Consider the following 17,734-nt stretch of genomic DNA (forward strand, 5'->3'; position numbering starts at 1 on the left):
GTGTAAATATGTTGCAAACAGAGCAGGATTGGTACAGCAAAAATTAGCCTAACTTGCAGAGAAATATGAAGTAGGGGGTTTGTCGCTTGAAGAGCCAACATGGTAGACGCAAGTTAGAGGAGATCCGCTACACCACCAACTTATTTTAATATATGTGACCGCATCATGAGGCGATGCCCGCCGACACCAGCATGCATGAGCCGCTGAGAGGATGTGGCACTGGGCACTATCTCTTTTTCAGCCGCTGATAATGGCAGGGTCATCCCAAAACAGCAACGGGCCCAGGAAGCAAAATGCCATGGCAAACTACGGGCCGTCCGGAGGTGAACCTGGGCCGACCCCACAACCAGACACCTGTACAGGTGTCAGAGAATCACATGCAAGACTGTTGGGGCATGACTGACAAGTGGAGAGCCACAGATGTGTGATCAGTGAAGCCTTCATGGAATGGGCCACGACCATGGATGTGAGGCCGCGTAGAGGCTAGGAGCAAGCTGATCAGAGATCGATAGATCTGTTGCGATGGCAGGTAATGAGGCGCTGGCTGACGTGTTTGATGCCAGATCAGACCCCATGCCTGTGGGGCACAGCCGACTGTGGCCTGCTGCCAAACCTGCTGTGGTGGGGCTCTGGGAATGGAGCTGTTGGTGTGGGAGGAGCATTTTGTGTTCCAAGCCTGTGCACCTCTATGCTCTGGATGCCCTAATTTACCCTATCGGAGGTATAGTGATGACGACTCAGTGGGTAAGCACTGTGGCGCAGCACTAGATCCCACCGCGCAGCCACTGAACGAGACCCTCGGAGCAAGGTTATTTTAAAAGTGCTACATGCTCTGTCCTACCTGATGCCATCAAAGAAGCAGCGCATGAAATGGTAACGCAAGGAATGTGATAGAATTGGGGCGCTGTGCTGTGGCAATGGGATGAGTCATGCTTTCGAGACTGGATGAGAGGCACACTGTTTGCAATTCTGTACGACCGTGCCTGGCATGTGGGGCGTATAAGTGACAGACCAGCTATTTTTGGTACCAGAATAACAACTGCATAACCCATTGCAAGTCACCTAGGTGCCGACTGGCGGACATCAGTCTTCATTGCTCCTAAAAAGCGATGCACCATAGGCCATGGGTCGCCACCGAGTTATGGGACAGCCGGCCGCATCCCAGTCTCGAGCATCCATGTCACAATCAACGAATGCTATGATTAATGTGGTATGCCCCAACACGTTGGAGGACAAATTAGATGTTGTATTGTTGGCAATCGACAACATGCGGACCTCACTCAAGTCCAAAATAGACACAGTTGCCTACTGCATGCAGATAACAGAAAGCTGGTGGATAAGGTGGCACTGGTAGAGAAAACTGTTGAGACAGTGCCGCCTAGAACGACAAGCCTGGAAACGTCTTTGAAGGAACTAACGGACAGAGTACGGATACTGGAGCTGCGTGCAGAGGATGCAGAGGGCAGGTCCTGTAGAAATAATGTTTGACTGTTGGGTTTACCAGAGGGTGCTGAAGGACAGGACCCAGTGAAGTATATTGAGAACTGGTTGCACACTGTTCCACCCCCAGACACGCTTTCACAATTTTTCTCCATCAAACAGGCGCATTGGGTCCCTGCCAGGTGGCCCCGAAGGGCACCAAGCCACGACCTGGTGCTAAGGTTTCTCCATTACTGCCATTACAACACTGGCCGTTGGTGTAAAAGTGGTGGTAATACTGGCAACAGGCCAGCGGTACTTACCGCCAAATTATGACCATGGCGGTGTTATCTCTGACAGACAGCCAATGTACCACACCGACCACTTAGGTGAAAACAACAGGCAACATGGTGGTAACTGCCTACAGCCAGGCGAAATTCAATGTTCTGACCACCATCTTATGACCTAGGAAAGCCTGGTGGAAACAGCACAGAAGGGAAAGGACTCTCCATTGGAGACACAGGGAACAACCACGCCGTCATGGAGCCTGAGCTGCATGTCTTCCCCGTGGTCTTCTATGTGCTGCTCCACCACGAACACCAACGCCGACGAAGACGACAATGGTGAGGACAGCCACCTAGCACACAAGGGAGGGGGAGGAAAAAGAGAGTGACACACACACGCACACACACCACCCCCAACACCATACACACAATCAGCTGCATTACTAAAACATTTTTACCCCCTACCTCGGATGAATAATACAAGGACAAAACATTTTAGAAAAAGTGAATGTAATGAGAGCAACACATCAAGAAAAATAAGCGAGGCAAGATAATATATATATATATATATATATATATATATATATATATATTTACAGAAAAAGGAACACAGCCCAGTCTACAATGTACGTTGTCCACATGGCCACAGGCCAAATTCCAAGGCCACACATTGCACCTGCCTCAACAAGGAGAGAATACTGCAGGGGCATAAGATTGGAAATAGGCAGGCATCTCAGGGGGACGGGAGATGGGGGCACCTCAACCAGCAGAGGGAACAAGACCACTGGCTTGGGAGGGGGTAACATGCCCTGTGCTTGGTCCTGGGGAGTGCAAGGCCACTTTCTCTCAGGTGGGTGACTTGCCCACATGCTCTGGAGGGGGCAACATGCCCTGTGTTTTGTCCTGTGAGGCTGGGGTAGGTGGGTGTCTTTTCCACTGGTTCTGGAGGGGGCATTGTGCCTTGTGCTCTTGATCCTGGGGAGTCTGGGATAGGTGGGTGTCTTACCCATTGGTTCTGGAGGGGGCATTGTGCCCTGTGCTCTTGATCCTGGGTAGGCTGGGATAGGTGGGTGTCTTCCCCACTGGTTCTAGAGGGGACACCGTGCCCTGTGCTCTGGATCTAGGGGAGGCTGAGGTAGGTGGGTGTCTTCCCCACTGGTTCTGGAGGGGGCATTGTGCCCTGTGCTCTTGATTCTGGGGAGTTCAAGATCACAGTCTCTCAGGTGGGTGTCATATCCACTGGATTAGCAGGGGGCAGGCTGCACAGCAGCCCATGTAGGCAGGATTACATACCGACCGCTGGCGGTGACGGCTGCTCAATGGTGGTGGTGGTGCTTCTGTGCTCCTGCCCATCCCCTGCAGCCTCAGACAGCTGCTCAATGGTGGTGGTGGGGGTGATGCTGCTGCTGGGGGGGAGGCTCCTGCCCATCCTCTGCACCCTCGGATGGCTGGTCAGTGGTGGTGGTGGTAACCCATGGAGCTCAATTATAACCAATGAGGAGTTGCACTGCGGTTTCCGACTGCCTCCCCCGATGGCGCACAACATCAGCGGAATTAGCGGAATTAGCGGAATTACCCTCCACACAGGACAGGCGGACGCCATTTCAGGGGTGGGGGGCAAGCCCTGCTCTGAATAATTGCTTTGTCACTGTTTAAATTTGGATATACAGGACAATTCACACTGACCCATTACAAGTTAAAAGCATGCAATGTTCTGTTGTAGCCCCATTGTTCAGTTTGTGACCGGCAAAGGAGGACAGGCACATAATACTCACCTATAGACTGGACAGGGCCACAATCACAGAGCTGTGTGCCCAATTGGAGCCTGACTTGATATCTGCTATCCGTCACCCCACTGGGATTCCCCTCTTGTGTAAGTTCTGTGCTCCATTTCCTGGCAACTGGTTCTTTCCAAGTGACAGTGGGCTTGGCAGCAGGAATGTCACAGCCAATGTTCTCAACAGTGCTGACAAGAGTGTTGTATGCCCTGATTAAACACATGTGCAGCTACATTGTATTTCCCCAGGTGGAAGATTTGGCCACAGTGAAGGCCGAATTCTATACAATGGGACATATCCGCAACATAATAGGGGCGATTGATGGAACACATATTGCATTTGTCCCCCCTGTCAAAATGAACAGGTGTTCAGAAATCTACTCTATGAATGTATAGATGGTGTGCTTGGTGGACCAGTGCATCTCCCACATCCTGGGTCGGTGCTTGATGCCTTTGTCCTGAGGAATAGCAGCATTCCAAATGTGATGGGCCAACTACAGAGGCATTGGGTGTGGCTAATAGGTGAGCCCTGGTCCCCACCCAGTATATGTTGGTGTATGAGTATGGTGTTGGCCCTAAGGGTTGGTGTGTGGCTAAATGCTGCTCCTCAATATTTGCAGGTGACTCTGGTTACCCCAACCTATCTTGGCTGCTGACCCCTGTGAGGAATGCCAGGACAAGGACAGAAGAAGGTTACAATGAGGCACACGGGTGAACCAGAAGAATTATAGAACGTACCTCTGGCCTCCAGAAGGCCAGGTTCAGGTGCTTCTATCTAACAGGTGGATCCCTGTGCAATTCACCCAAGAAGGTCTGCCAGGTAATAGTGGCATGCTGCATGTTGCACAACCTTGCCCTGAGAAGCCATGTGCCCTTTGTGCAGGAGGCTGGAGATGTCTGTGTGGCGGCAGTGGACCCTGTGGAGAGTGAGGATGAGGAGGTAGAGGATGAGGATGAAGACAACAGAACAGCAGTCATCCGACAATACTTACAATGACACACAGGTAAGACAGTGTCACTTCACATTTCATTGTAATTATTTTTAATTTCTGTGGCACTGGCATGCTTATATTTCCCACTTCTAGGCCCACTTACTGTATCCTTTAGCAATTCATTTTACAGATGTTGGTGCCTCACCTGGTTAAATGAATACATATTTGAATAATTTGACATACTCCATACGTCTATTTTTTCAAAGGGTGTTTATTGAACTTCTAGGAAAAAGAGGGGCAAGTACAAATGGATGGGGTGATGATGGAGGAAAGTCTAGGGTATTGTTTCAGTCTATTTGTAGCACAGATGCATTGTCCAAGGGGACATAGGAAGGGAAGCAATGGCAGTTCAAGATGGACAGGGTGACTGTGTGGGACACAAGGGTGACAATTAGGAGAGTCTCATTTCCTGGCGGGGGTCTTGTCAAGTGTCTCTGGCTTCTGTCTGTATAGCAGGAAAGTTTATGGGGTGGTTCTCTTTCTGCAGGGGGAGGGGTGCTGGTGGGCTGTTGGTCATGTGGTGGGGCCTCCTGTCCACTAGCAGCAGTGGACGTGAAAGGCTGTTCAGATGTCTGGCTAGTGGCAGGGGCCCGCTGTTGTGAGACTGCCTCCCTCATAATATTGGCTATGTCTGCCAGCACCCCTGCTATGGAGACCAGGGTGTTGTTGATGGCCTGAAAGTCTTCCCTGATCCCCTGGTACTGTCCCTCCTGCAGCCACCTGTTCTCCTGCACATTGTCGAGGATCTGGCCCATTGTGCCCTGGGAATGTTGATATGCTCCCAGGATCTCTGCAAGTGCCTCCTGGAGAGTCGGTTCCCTGGGCCTGTCCTTCCCCTGGCACACAGCACTCCTCCCAGTTTCCCTGTTGTCCTGTGCCTTTGTCCCCTGAACCGTATGCCCACTGCCACTGACCCCAGGTCCCTGATTGTCTTGGGTATGAGGTGTGCGCTGGGGTCCCTGTAGAGGTTGACACACTGCTGATTGACATGTCATGGGTTCAGAGGTATGGGTACGCTGTGTGGGTGCTCTGGTGGTGTTTCCTGATAGGGGAGGCTCTGTGGTGGTGTGTGACTGGGCCTGAGTAACCGGCTGTCCAGAGGTCCCTGATTGGTCATTCAGATCCTGAAGACCAGAGTTCCTGTCATCACTGTGGGCCTCTTCTGTGGGATATTGCTGGTACCTCCTCTCCACTGACATTGGCTGGGGTACCTGTGGGGATGTAAATGCTGTGTTATTGTTTCTGTGTCTGACATATTGTGCATCTGTGGCTTGCCCTCTTTGGTTGTAGTTGCCCTGGCAGCTTTCACTTGTGTACATTGGTGTGTGGTGGGATAGCTGATTCTCTCTAGTGTGCATGTTTTAGTGATGAGTGTCCATGCAGGGCTGTGAGTGGTGTTCATGCATTGGTAGAGCATGCAGGGCTTGGCATTGGGATGAGTGAGGTGTGTGGGATGGAGTGAAGTGGTGGGAGTGATGGTGGGGGTATGTGATGGCATGCAGGTAGGGTGGTAGTAGTAGTAGGGAGTTGGCTTACCAGAGTCCAGTCCTCCTCCTACTCCGGCCAGGCTGTCAGAATGCATGATTGCCAAGACTTGCTCCTCCCGTGTTGTTAGTTGTGGGGGAGGAAGTGGGGATCCACTGCCAGTTCTCTGTATAGCGAGTTGGTGTCTTGCCACAATGGAATGTACCTTCCCCCGTAGGTCTTTCCACCTCTTCCTGATGTCATCCCTAGTTCTTGGGTACTGTCCCACGGCGTTGACCCTGTCCACGATTCTCCGCCATAGCTCCATCTTCCTAGCTATCGATATCTGCTGAACTTGTGCTCCAAATAGCTGTGGCTCTACCCTGATGGTTTCCTCCACCATGACCTTAGTTCCTCCTCTGAGAATCGGGGATGTCTTTGTGGTGCCATGTGTGTTGTGTGAGGTGTGTAGGGTGATGTGTTGGGGTGTGTGATGTGGGGTGCGTGGGTGGTGTATAGGTGTACGGAGTGTGTGGCTCTGGTTTTGTCTGTGGTCTTGGTGTCTGTCTCGTGCTAATGGTTTGTAGTCGTAAAGGGTTGTGGATAATGTGGGAGTGTGTTTATAGTGGTGTGGGTGTATGGGTGTCAGGTGTGTGATGTTTGAATTGTCCAATGTGGTGTTGTTTTGTGTGTATTTTGAGCGCGGCGGTATGTACCGCAAATAGATTACCGCCGCTGAATGTCTGTCGTGGTGATTTGTGGGTCATAATGTGATGGGCGTTGTTCTGTTGGACTAACGGTGTTGGTTTTGATACCGCCACTTTATCACTGACCTTTGGTGTGGCGGAATTGTGTGTGTGGCTGAATAGTGACAGATTAGTGTGTGTGTTTTATAATATGGTAGACGGATATCCACTGCGGTAAGTTGGCAGCAGTCAGCGTGGCTGTAAGTGGGATTTACCACCAATGTCATAATAAGGGTCATAGTGTTAAAAGAGACATGCTCACTAACAGATATGCAGGTGGACAACGCCAAAGTGATGTCCTTTCCGGACTATGCGATTGCCGTGCAGAAACAGTGTAATACCTTCCTAGCAGTGAAGTGTGACTACATGAAATGGGATTTAACTACTCTTTCCTCTTCCCAGATAAACTTCGTGTGGTAGCTGACAACACCACACATTTCTTTACCACTCCTGAGGTAGCATGGCACTGCATTGACAGCTGATGGCTGTACCACCCGCTCAGCACAACTGGAGAAGACAAGGGAGGACAGTTCTTGGCGGGCCGTCGGGGGCAGCGTAGGCTGAAGCCACGCATAGACAGAGACCTTTCTGCAGTCCCAGATCTGGAACAGAGAATCCAAAAGCTGTGCAATGCCTTACAACAGGCAGCCGCACTATTGGCTTTGGGCGCTGCTCCAGTCCGGACGTCCTCGGATCCCCCTCCTCAGATGGAGAGAGCTCTATTACTACATGGCCTTCTGTGCAAAGGTCACAAATTCCCCCTGACATAACTCTGCAGACATCAGACACTTATTTGAGTTAAATTAACTCCATACAATGCTCCACATGTGTTTGTGAATGCTATGTTCTCAAAAAGGTGGTGTGCAATGTGGTCTTACTATCACTATACACTGTAAACCCTCATACGGTCACCCCTCCTGTAAGGCCAACTATCTTTCTGTTTTACTTAACACTATTTGGTTTGGGTGGCCACTTCTTCTAGTGTTCTACTCTTTTGGTATTCACCATGTGTTGGAAATGGCCTTTCTGCAGGCTCTCCCCCATACTTTTTGCCTTCCTCCTCCTTTTTCTGACCTCATTTTTGCTGGTTTTAGGACTCTGCACACTTTACCACTGCTAACCAGTGCTAAAGTGCATATACCCAATTGGCATATTTAATTTACTTGTAAGTCCCTAGCAAAGTGTACTACATGTGCCCACCACTAGTGGGCCTGCAGCACTGGTTGTACTACCCACATAAGTAGCCCTTAACCATGTCTCAGGCCTGCCACTGCAAGGCCTGTGTATGCAGTTTCACTGCCACTTCGACTTGGCATTCAAAAGTAATTGCCAAGCCTTAAACACCCCTTTTTCTACATATAACTCACTCCTAAGGTGGGCCCTAGGTAGCCCATTCGTAGGGTTCTATGTGTGTAAAAGGGAGGACATGAACTTGTATGTTCTATATGTCCTGGTAGTGTAAAACTCCTACATTTGTTTTACACTGCTGTGAGGCCGGCTCCTTTCATAGGATAGCATCAGGGCTACCCTCACATTTGGTTTTTGTGGTAGATTCTGATCTGAAAGGAGTAGCCAGGTCATATGTAGTATCGCCAGAATGATAAAAGAAAATTCTGCTTATTGGTGAAGTTTGATTTAATATTGCTATTCTAGAAATGCCACTTTTAGAAAGTGAGCATTTATCTACACTTAAATCCTTCTGTGCCTTACAATCCACATCTAGCTGGGTTAGTTGACAGCTCTCTTGTGCATTTCACTCAGACAACCCCAAACACAGGATGCTCAGTCACACATGCACACATCTGCATACTGAATGGGTCTTCCTGGGCTGGGTTTTGGAGGGCCTGACACTCATATGTCAAAGGACAGTGGCCTGCCCTCACACAATGGACTTCCAAGCCCCCTACTGGGACCCTGGCAGACAGGATGAAACTGAAAGTGGACCTTGTGCACTTCTGAGCCACCCTTTGTAGTCTCCCCAACTTCAAAGGCACATTTGGGTATTTAACCAGGGCCTCTGATCCTACCAACTCAGACACTTCTGAAGTCAGACACTTCTGGACACTTCAAGATACTCCTTGGGACAGACACTCTTCCCCAGAACCTTCAACCTGCCAAGAGGAACTGCCTGACTGCCCAAAGTACTCACCAGGACTGACAGGATGAAACTGAAAGCGGACCTTGTGCACTTCTAAGCCACCCTTTGTAGTCTCCCCCACTTCAAAGGCACATTCGGGTATTTACCCAGCGCCTCTGATCCTACCAACTCAGACACTTCTGAAGTAAGACACTTCTGGACACTTCAAGATACTCCTTGGGACAGAAACTCTTCCCCAGAACCTGCAACCTACCATGAGGAACTGCCTGACTGCCCAAAGGACTCACCAGGACTGTTTTTCTGAGAAGGACTGTTGCCCTGCTGCCCTGCTGCACTGCTGCCCTGCCTCTCTCTGGCTCTGCAGAGAAGTGCTCTCCAAGGGCTTGGATCGAGCTTGCCTCCTGTTTTCCGAAGTTTCACAGCGAAAAAGACTTCCTCTCTGCAAAGAACTCCTTGTGTGGTGAAAAATCGATGCACAGCCTTCCAGAATCGACGCACAGCCTGTACCGCAGTGAGAAAATCACCACACGCCGAACTGAAATGACCAGCTCACCGAGTAGAGATTGACGCAGCGCCAGCGTTGGGACCGGAAGGTTGACGCACAGCACATTGGATTAATGCATTGCCGAGCTGGAATGACACAGCCAACTTCCTGCGAAGAGGAATCGATGCAGCGCCTGCCGTGCAACAGAAATTTCCCCACATCTCCCACCGGATCGACGCAGCTCCTGTGACTACGCTGTGCATGCCCATGATTTCTCCGCATTGTCCCCAGGGCATCCAAATACCCTACAACCCAAACATGATCCAAGCCTGCATGCCCGAAATCAGTGCAAAGCCCTTACTGCATAGAAAAATATTGATGCATCGTCTATGTACCTCCAGAGAAACTGACGCACACCTCCCCATTTTCCATGCATCTCCTCCTCTGCAGTCCTGTGCGGATAATTGGGACACAAACCAGGTACTTTGTGCTTGCAAGAGACACTTATTGGTTTTTAAGAACTGGAGACTTTATTGATCATTTTAAAAGTGATTTTTCAACTTGTAATTATCAAATCTTGATCGTTTTGACCTCATTCTACTCAAATAAAAATTAAATATTTTGCTAAACCTGTGTGGTGTATTTTTTGTGGTGTTTATACTGTGCTATTGCATGATTTATTACACAAATAATTTACACATTGCCTTCTAAGTTAAGCCTGACTGCTCAGTGCCAAGCTACCAGAGGTTGGGCACAGGATAATTTGGATTGTGTGTGTCTTGCTTGGATAGGGGGCAACCTGACTGCCAACCAAAGACCCCCATTTCTAACATTGGTGATCAGTAGTGAGGATAGGACTTGCATTTGTGCACTGACATACAACAGCTACGTGTACACTACCTACCCACAGTTGAAGGTCAACTTGATTTTTTATCTTTCTCTGCAATTTTGATTTCTGTCTGACATTTTAACTTAATCCTCATTCAACCTGTCTCTGTCTGGGTCTTAAGGAGGAGCTGAAGATTTTGACCTAGCCAAGCCGGAGACATACACTATTAATCAGCTGAAGGGGTTCTGTAGGGGGATGGGAGTACCTACCCGGGGTGCCTCCAGAAAGGAGGAATACCAAAAGGCGCCGAGGGGCTGGACAGAAGGCCATTCAGAGGAGAATTTTGAGGAGGAGAAGCCAGGGGATGGCCCCCCAGAGGATTTTTTGCAAGCAGTAGGTGATGTTACCCCTGGAATTGTGCTCCCTGATAAACCAGGGCGCATTGTCTCTAGCCATGGCCTGACCGCAGAGGAAAGGAGGGAAGAGAGAGAATTTCAACTGGAAATACCAAGGTTATAAATTGAAGCTCAACGGGAGGAGAGGAGGATAGAGAGAGAAGCCAAACAGGATGAAGCTGAGAGAGCAGCCAAACAAGGTGAGGCTGAAAGGGCTTTGGCTGAGAAGAAGATTCTTCTGGCTCATGAACTGAGTCTCAAAGAGCTGGATGTCAAGGCGAGGCAGTCTGAGATCAGCAGTGATGGTGGCAGCATACATGCAGGACCTGCTGGGGAAATGAAGGTTCGTATACCCCAAAATGTGGTTCCAAGTTATGTGGTGGGAGATGACATTGATAAGTGGTTGGCTGCTTATGAAGTTGCACTAAGGGCTGATGGGGTTTCTGAAGAGCAATGGGGGGCAGCCTTGTGATGGTATGTACCAGTAGTGGGGAGGGCCACACTCCTTGTATTGGATCCAAGGGATCAAAACACATATGCACCCATGAAAACTGCTTTACTTGCCAAGTTTGGGCTGACACCTGAGAAATATCATCAGAGGTTCAGGAACAGCACCAAACTTTCCACACAGAACTGGTTAGAACTTTTTGATTTCTCCGGTAAGGCACTGAATGGATGGGTCAGGGCAGTAAAGTAAACTATTACACAGGGTTATGTAATTTAATTCTGAGAGAGCATATGCTCAGTACTTTTTGTATAGAGTTGGACCAGCACCTGGTTGACAGTAAGCTGACTGATCCTAGGAAGCTTGCTGAGGAGGTAGAAGCACCAGAGTGTCCAAAAAGGTACCTGGGAGTGACCCCAAGAAGGGTGGTTTCAGTTCCCCTAACAGAGTGAGGGGGAGATTAATGAAGGCCAAGACAAGTCCCAGAGAAGGGGGAGGAAAGGGTTCCCATGCCCAATCTGAGAAACAGGGTGGTTCTGGTGGGCAGAGGCCCAAAGAATCCCATTCCCAACCCCGCTGCTTTGAGTGCTCCTAGCTACGGCACAGGAAGGGGGACTCTGTTAAATGAAATCACCCACCGGTGGGACCTCAACAGGGGTGTCCCATGCGGCCTTAGGGGGACGTAGTCCCCAAGGGCAGGTCGTAGACCATGCCTTCATCTCCTTCAGTTGGGAGATAGATTCGATCCCTGAGGGTGAGAGTCCTCACCTCCACCAGGTTGGAGTGAATGGGGTCCCAGTCACCGCTCTGAGGGACACAGTGGCTAGACATACCATGATGGTAGAGAGACTAGTATCCCCAGAGCAATACATCAGTCGGTGTGTAGGATGACTCCAGCCCTAGGATGGATTTTGTCCGCCCCATGGCCCTGGTATCCCTAGAGTGGGGCGGGGAGGTGACCCAGGGGCGGGTCATAGTTAGTCCCCAGATGCCCATTGAATGCATTCTGGAGAATGAGTTACCCCTAGTGGCAGGAGAACTGAGAGGGATGACCCCTAAGGGTACCCTGACAGCTCAGTTATCTGGCAGTACCACTCCCCAGAGGAGGGTTTGTGAGCCCAGATGTAGGGGCAAGTTGAGGAAGGATTCACCCTTGTCCCCTGTCCAGCCTCAGGGTACAGACCCTGGGTTGATTGACCAGTGTCAGGATATCACCCCTGAACTGGTGAGAGGTATAATGGAGAAGGGGTACAAGACCCCTGGGGCTACTGCGCCCCATTCCGAGATACCTCAGAGGTCAGATAAAAGCCCCTAGAGAATTCCCTGCCAGCTTCAAGGTTGGAGGAGAAGCTTGCCCAGTGGCCCTGCGTAGGGCCTCTACTTAGCAGTGGATGGTCTGGGGCCTGGCTCCTGACACTGACAGTTGTCAGTGGCCTCTTTTGGTTGCTGTTCCTTGTGGACAGAACTTTCCCTGAGCTGGGGACAGAAGTCATATCCAAGGGGTGGTACATGCTACATCACTTTGTTGGCCATGGTGGTATTGTCTGCATACCTAGCTGCATCTGTGAGCAAATTAGGGTTAGGAGCTTCACAGATTGGGTCCTCAGGTGAGGAGAAGGGGTCCCTATGGTCAGTTCAGTGGCCATAGAGAGTATAGACAGAGGAGCCTCACTGAGTTCAGAAAGGCATATAACTGGCAAGTGCCCCTGCAGTAGTGGGCCATTGTCCATGTTCTATTGCCTTAAGCAGGGAAGTCCATCAGAGTGTTGATTAGCCTACCCTGGCTTTAGGCTGGAAGGGGGATATGTTGGAAATTGAATTTCTACAGGGTCACCCCCATTTAGCCTTCCTCTTCCTCTTTTTCTGACATAATTTTTGCTGGTTTTAGGACTCTGCACACTTTACCACTGCTAATCAGTGCTAAAGTGCATATGCTCTCTCCCTAAAACATGATGACATTGGCTCATACCAAATTGGTATATTTAATTTACTTGTAAGTCCCTAGCAAAGTGCACTACATGTGCCCAGGGCCTGTAAATTAAATACATCTAGTGGGCCTGTAGCACTGGTTGTGCCACCCACATAAGTAGCCCATAGCCATGTCTGAGGCCTGCCAATGCAATTCCAGTGAGTGCAGTTTCACTGCCACTTTGACTTGGCATTTCAATCTATTTTTCAAGCCTTAAAACTCCCCTTTTCTACTTCTAAGTCCCCCTAAAGTAGGCCGCATTAGGTACTTTCCCTCTTCATGCCTTTGAGGGAATTGTTTATATAAATTACCGTCCCAAGCATGTCTTGATATCTATTGTTTGGGAACATACCTACATTAGGGGTCCGACCAGATCTGGATAAATGCACCTCACTTAGACAGATAGTTAGAGGGATTCTGACCAGATGCCATCACTGCTATCGATGCTGCATGTCGCTTTGATGCTGACCCAGTCTTTGTGTTCCTATGGAGTCTGAGCTAGAGACCTCATTCCAAGGTAACAAGGGTTGGGGTGTCTCTTCTCATGGACATGGCATTAGCAGATTAGGTTTAATACACCTAGCTCTCCTTTAGCTTAGAGATTAGGTACATGGCATTAGTGTATTAAGATATATTTCACATCTCATGTCATTTCATGTCATTGCAAGGTGGTGGGGGTCTTCGTACTAATGACTCTTGACTTTACCATTCTGTTTCTTGCATTATTCATTATCCTAATCATTGCAGCCCAGGCAACTTATTGTAGATTGCAGTTATGTTAAATAAAACCTATTGAAGTCTTACTACATCTTCTTTATTGCCTGTGTTTGAATGAGACATGTTGTTAATGTGAGAAAGGGGTAATCTCCGTTTAACCACAACACTCCCTGAGATGTTGCACTCTTGATTCCATACATGAAGGCTGCCTCAAATCACCTTTTACTGTTTGGGTTTTTGGTGAGGCGCTGCTTCTGAGTCAGGAGGGTTGGGACGACAGTTGCGATTTGTTGTAGGATTGGCATAGTCACCCACAAACATAAGTACTGTCATACTTAAACCAGCAGTCTTGCCTAGAGCAAGACTCAAACTACGACCTTTTCTAGTTGATACAGGAGCTACATACTCTACAGTAAGAACTGCAGAAGTCCCTAATGTGCCACTTTCTGGGAAAACAGTGCAGCTTGTACGAGTTGAAAATCAATTACTCACAAACCCAATTACTAAAGCAGTTCCTATTAAAATTGGATACTTTGGAGGTTTGCACAACTTTGTAGTCTGTAACTCAAGTCCAGTTTCCTTCCTGGGAAGAGCTCTGTTGTGCAAAACAACATGGTCAATTACCTGTCCAAATGATGGAATTTGCTACTCAGACAATTAGTGCTGATGATAATGATTCATCAATGCAAACTGAATGTGATTCAGTTAAAGGAGAATTTTTACTGAATAATTTCTATCCTGTACTTACAGTACAAGATCTGCCAACTGACTTTCATGGTACAGTTACAATTAAAGTTTGGGATCTTTCAGGAAAGGACATTGGTCTGATAAAAGGAGTTGAACCAGTAAAGTCACAGTCAAGCCTAATGCAGTTTTTTCTGCAAACTCCTCAATATCATATGTCACCAGATATAATTGAAGGAGTTATTCATTTAATTGTCGATTTTGTGAAGCAGGGAGTTCTAAAAGAAATGCTGAGCAGCCCATGTAATTCTCCTATTATGGGATTGCGAAAGCCAAGTGGGAAATTTAGAATTGCACAAGATTTGAGGAAAATTAATGACATATTGGTACAATGTTGTCCAGTAGTACCAAATATAGCAGTGATTTTGTTTCCGATCCCATGTGACTTAGAATGGTTCACAGTGGTGGACTTATCACAAGCATTTGTCTCAGTGCCTCTTCATGAGGGCAGTCAATTTCTTTTCTGTTTTTAATTCTGCAATCGTGTGTATTGTTGGTGCAGAATCTCACAAGGCTTTTCAGAGTCTCCGTCCCTATTTAATCAGGTGTTGAAAAATAATTTGGAATCATTGGTAATGCCTTTTCAATCAGCATTAGTTCAGTACATTGATGTTCTTTTGGTTGCATCAAAGACAAAGGAAGCATGCAGGCAAGATACTATTGCCTTATTGAATCATTTGGGTGAGAATGGACATAAAGTCACACCAGCAAAATTACAATACTGTCAGACAGAAGTGAAATATTTGGGACATCAGATAGAAAAAGGTGCAAGGAAAGTTTCCAGAGAAAGAGTTGCAGCTATTTTTGCAAATTACTCCTCCAGTTACACAAAAACATATCAGGATGTTTTTGGAAATGGTGAGTTACGGTCACCAATGGATTACTAATTTTTCTGTTATTTCAAAGCTATTGTAGAGACTGACCCACAAAGATATTTCTGACCCTGTGCCTTCTGATGAACCTTGTATGAAAGTTTTCACTGGGCCGAGAGAGTTTGTGCAGAGCACCAGCTTTGGGAATGCCTGACTACACAAAACAATTTATATTGTTTTGTCATGAACGTGATTTATGTGCTCTTTCAGTCCTTACCCAGGCAAATTGAGGTGTAAATCCACTGTAGTATATTTTTCTTCTACTCTGGACCCAGTCACAGCAGCTGTACGTAGCTGTTTAGGGACTGTGCCTGTAGTTGGTTTGTCACTCACTCAATGTGAAAATACTGTGATAGGACATTTTTTAACTTTCCTAGTCCCTTACTCCATAGATGTTTTGCTTACCCAAACAAAGACCCAATAACTGACAAATGCAAGGCTTACTAGATATGATATTTTAATTTTATGCTCTCCAAATGTTACTCTAAAAAGGTGTACAGTACTTTACCCTGCAACCTTGATCCCAGTAGACAATGTTGAAATTGAGAAACTGAAAGAAGCTGAACATGATTGTCTGGAGGTTACTGAATTCTGCATGAAACCCAGACCTGATATTCAGGATACTCTCTAAGTGGAAAATGGTCAAATAGTTTCTGTTGATGGTCCTTGTCTAAGAGATAATGTGTGAACATTAAAATCTGGATAGGCTGTGTGCACAATTTCTGGAATACTCGAAGCTTCATGGCTTCAAAGAGTATTTTCTGCACAAGTGGCTGAATTGGTGGCTCTTACTAGTACATGCGGTATTTCTACACAGCTTAAAGTTACAATTTTCACAGACAGTCAGAATGGAGTTGGTGTTGTCCATGACTTTGGTCAGTTGAGGTCACAGAGAGGATTCAGAGAGGATTCAGGACTTCTTCTGGCTCACCAGTTTGGAATGGTGATAGAATTCATGATTTGTTACAAGCCCTACAATTACCTAAATTCAGTACACACCCGAAATCAAATGGAAATCAGTGGAAATGTTTATGCAGATCAAGTCACAAAGTTTTGTGCACTGAATTGCATCTCCTTTAATGAAGAATGGAACAAAATAAATGATGATGTAGTAACATGTTAACAGTGGGAGGAGATCAAATGTTTGCAAGAAAATGTTTCTAAGGATGAAAATAAAGTTTGGATACAATTCACAGTTTTCAAAGGGACGCTGATGATATGTGAATTTCAAATGAAGGGCAGGTGGTTTTGCCAAACTGTTTACTGATGCAAATGCAAGATATTATCTTGGTCAAGCACACATTGGCAGAGATGCAATGATTCAAACATTTAAACAGTCCTAGTTCAAACCAAACTTTAGACAGGTTGCTGAAGCAATTTGTCACAGATTTGTAACATGCCAACTAATGAATATGGGGAAAGAACAGTTATCAATTTGAGTCATGTTTGAAGAACAGGAGGTCCATTTAAGAGAATACAATTATATTTTACTGAGATGCCTGTGTGTGGTGCTCTGAGATATGTATTGGTAATTGCCTGTATCTTAAGTCACTGGATTGAAGCTTACCCTACAAGTAGAAATGATAGTCTCACAGAAGCAAAGCTTTTACTTAGGGAGTTAATACCATCCTTTGGGTTTCCAGCCTTTTTAGAATAAAACAGAGGAAGTCACTTCAATAATGAGGTGGTAAACTTACTTTGGGCAACCTTAAACAGTGAGCAGAAGTTGCACTGTAGCTATCGCCACTTCAATAATGAGGTGGTAAACTTACCATGGGCAACCTTAAACAGTGAGCAGACGTTGCACTGTAGCTATCGCCATGAAACTTCTAGTTTGGTAGAGCAAATGAATGGCACTCTGAAGGCACAACTTGCAAAAATGTGTGCATCTACAAATCTGAAGTGGCCAGATGCTTTGCCTTTGGTTCTGATGAGCATGAGAAACACACCTGATAGAAAGAGTGAACTTTTTCCCCTATGAAATCTCAGCTGTTCCTGCAAATGCACTTGTGAATATAACAGATGACTTGGTGCTGGATTATTGTAAAAGTCTGGCTGATGTGGTCCGCTCTTTCTCTCACCAGATGGAAGCTACAGCTGTGCTGCCATCCCAAGACCAGTGTCACAGTCTGCGAGCTGGTGATTGGGTGGTTGTCAAGAAACAGGTGGAAGGGCCCGTACCTCGTCAAACTAGTTAAGACGATGGCTGAGAAGTGTGCTGGGATTCCAAACTGGATTCATGCCAGCCACACTTGAAAAGTGCCCTCTCCTCTGGAAGAGGAAGAAGAGTTGTTGAGAGCACCAGCAACTCCTATACAGCCTCAAGGAGCAAGTAGAAAGTCTGTAAAAACAGAAACAGAGAGTGCAAACTGGTGAAGATCCAGGTACACCTCTAGGTGATGAAGCAGATGTTTCTGAAGTTGCTGAAGCATTAATCAATACAGCAGGAGAGTCAAGTCAGAGGAGGACTCTCCCGGGAGCAGACGACTGGGAAGATCA

This window comes from Pleurodeles waltl, chromosome 9 (genome assembly GCF_031143425.1).
Source record: "Pleurodeles waltl isolate 20211129_DDA chromosome 9, aPleWal1.hap1.20221129, whole genome shotgun sequence".
In the NCBI taxonomy this organism is placed as follows: Eukaryota; Metazoa; Chordata; class Amphibia; order Caudata; family Salamandridae; genus Pleurodeles; species Pleurodeles waltl.